A 3,575-nucleotide genomic window follows, 5' to 3' on the forward strand; every position below is an offset into this window, starting at 1 on the left:
AAAAAATTGTTGTATCAATTTTCCTATTTTCTTGATATGTTCATTTGTGGTTTATTTCTATCTCTTCCTCAGGGGCGAACAACTTCAAACCTTGAGCCAACCATTTTTCCCAATCTGCCTGAGAAAATTCTAGGGATAGGCAGCTTGAAACAAACACAAAACAAATCAAAAGAAGAACACATTGTTTTTTAAAATGGTCACCCATTCTCTCGCCTTCCCTTAGGGGCAAGCAATTTCACTTACCCCGAAGCTTCAGACGTTCCCCGTACGGGCCACCAAATGCCACAGTCTGGCTGGGCACAAATCACGAGCCACTGAAGCAGGAACAAACTTTATTTTTGAACTGCAGGAAAACACTTCACACTGCTCCCGGGGAATCCTCCCGAATGCCACGCGGCTGGTCCAGGAACCCCCAGCCAGAAATATCTCTCCCGGAAATCCCTCCTCCTGCACTTCCCCAACCAATGGGAACTCTCGGGGAATCCCCGGAAATCCCCACGAGATCTCCAAAATAGTGCGAGAACTCAAAAGTTGATGCAGAGGCGGATAGTAATGCCTCGCCTGTCAATCAATACTGTTGGCAAAATGCCAGGGGCCATACAGACTCGGCCGTGGCTCTCAGCATAAGTTATTATTATTTGATAATATATAATACATACTAGATATTGGCAATTAAAAATAGATAAAAATGCATACATTTTTTTTATGTGTGTACTTCTTTTTAAAATAAGTTAAAAACATGTAAGACAGACTCACAGAATCACATAAAAACAGCAAATCACATAAAAATAGAGAAACCTGTAATTTGCTTTAGTATTAATTTCAGAGTAGTAGATTACAGGTTATTTTCATTCTGTTATTTACTCTAAATTTCTGACTATGGCTATTTCACAAGGTGTTTTCTTTTCTTTCAACACCCCCCCGACCCCCACTAGTACTAGGGATTGAATCCAGGTACAACCCCAGCCCTTTTCCTGTCTTATTTTGTTTTGTTAAGACAGGGTACAAGGTCTTGCTAAATTGCTGAGACTACCCTCAAACTTGTAATCCTCCTGTTTAGCTTCCCAAATCTCTGGTCTCCGTTTTATTTAAAAACAACAATATATTTTGCTGGGAATGTTGCTCAGTAGTAGAACACTTGCCTAGCATTTGTGAAGCCCTGGGTTCCACCCCCAGTACTGGAAAAGGAAAGAAGGAAGGAAGAAAAGAAAAAAAACAATTTATTGTTTTAGAATCATAGATACATATACACATAATTGTAAACATAAGAACTCAGATTTGAAACATAATGTTATATTCTTTTTACTACTATCAAAGATTGACTACCTAAGTCTAAGAAAAGCTTTCAAATACTTTTGTTGGTGTTTGGGTGTCTGTGAGTGAGAGATAGGGAGGGAGGGAGGGAGGGAGGGGGAGAGAGAGGGGAGGGTAGGAAGCACACAAGCACACGTGTCAGAGAGCCTTTATTTACCTTTAGCTGTTCTCTGTGTAGACAACCTTCATGATAATTACTTTTTGTGCAGATGGGAAAATCCTTCATATATTGCATGTAGCAATCCTTTCTTTTTGAGTTCTATTGGTTGTTATTGAAGATTCATAAGAACATTTGGAATTACCTTCAGAGCAATTAAAAATTTAGAGTTCCAGGGAAATCTGATTATAGATTCTCTTGAAATAGCTGGGCTAGTTGAACTTATGGTGAGGTTCATATTCAGCATTAGGAGATTTGGTTGTTTGTGTTTAAATGGCAAATTTAGCTAATGTCCAGGTTAGAGAGTTCCAAGTTAAATCAATGATGCACACAGAGGAACCTGGAAAAAAATGAAGTAACCCACTTGAACAGCAGACTAAGGATAGTAATTAGAGATCACAGGCCCTACCACCAATTAGTAAGATTGTATTTAAAAAGCCAAAATCAGCAGTAAAAGAAAATAAAGCCAGGAGACCAGGTCAAAGTCAGGATTGACAAATGTTATAAATCAAAACAAATAGTATCAGAGTTTAAGGACAGGTGGTCCAGCAGGAAATGAGTGGTAAAGCTAAGTGAGTTGTTGCATGTGGGTGTTGACTCTGATTCTCTTCCTTTCTTGCTTCTCTCTTTGTCTTCCTTTTTTCTCTTCCTTTCTTCAACTTCCTTCATCCATTTTCTTCCTTTTCCAACAAGCATCTCTCCTACATGCACTGTTTAAAGTGTCTATTATAATGATGAATACGTGTGTTCCCTGTCCTCACAGTGTTCTCAGACTATGTGCGTTGAGACCATAGGTTAATATTTGTCTTTGTTTAATGTATCTTGAATACTCATCTGCAGTGTTTTGGTTGTTCACAATCTAAAATATGAATCTAATGCTGAACACATAGCCCATGCTGTGAAAAGTTATGGGCTTTGGGGCAGAAACCCCACCCTTGACCTTCAAACTGAAATGAACATTCTATGCAATGTAGTGTCTAGAGCTACTGATCCTGTAGAGTTCACTTGTAACAGTGGTGTAAAAAGCCTTTGATAATAGCCCCATGTTGACTTGGTGATAAAAGCAGAGAAATTCATGATGAAACTTCAAGGAAGAGGGATCATTTTTCTTACAAGATAAATGAGTTCTTGTTATTATAAGAAATACTGGGGTGAAATTTTACAAAACACACTGGCCCACTGCTATAATAGTATGGCGTATGATATCAAATCCAGACTTGGAAAAAATAGGAACATAGGCTTAAAATTTGTTATATTTCAAGTGGAACTTCATAACAGCTGAATAAGGGATATGAAATTGCCTTTTAGCAAGCTAATTTCTTCCCAATTTTAATAGTGACCAAAGGCCAGTCCTTTTGGATTGTGTACAGAACACATTTGTAAGAAGCTGTTATAAATCATCCTTATGTTCAAGTGCAAGGCAACTGCAAGACAGTCTATATATTAAATCAAAAGTGTGTTTTACAATGTGGGATGGAGAAGCAAATGTTTATAGTAACAGTGTACTAATTGCTTTATGAAATAGAAAGTTAACTTTGCTACTTTTGTGTTGGACAGGGTTTATGTAAAAGAAAGTTTTTTTGTAGAGGATACCAAACCATGCAGAACAATCCTCATTTTGATGTGGACATATGTGCTGTCTATCTGTTTCTGTGTCAATCTTTCTATCTTAACACCACATTTTAGAAAATACTAACTGTGTACTGAATATCTCTAATGGATTAGATTTAGAGAGGGCTTGTTGGAGCATTGGAACATTTCTGATTGTTCAGTTAGAGAACCTGAAATACAGCTAGTGTCACATCTGACACCAGCACAGAAACTAGAAGTAGGTAGTTGGTGTTGATGGATGGTTAGAACTTGGGATTCATCACAAACTTCAAATGAGATCTGGAGAAGTATTTCTGATAAAATGATAGTTAAAGGATATGGCAATATAAATTGGTATAATCATTTTGAATTGCAAATTATTAATAAAAATTACATATGGTTTAGTATTTTATATATGACAGGAACTATACTGTTTATACATATAATTTAATAACAATTATTTATGATGTGTCATACCTAATAAAGTAGAAATGTATTTTTTTGCAATTGTTAA

The sequence above is a fragment of the Marmota marmota genome, unplaced genomic scaffold (assembly GCF_001458135.2).
Source record: "Marmota marmota marmota unplaced genomic scaffold, marMar, whole genome shotgun sequence".
Taxonomy (NCBI): domain Eukaryota; kingdom Metazoa; phylum Chordata; class Mammalia; order Rodentia; family Sciuridae; genus Marmota; species Marmota marmota.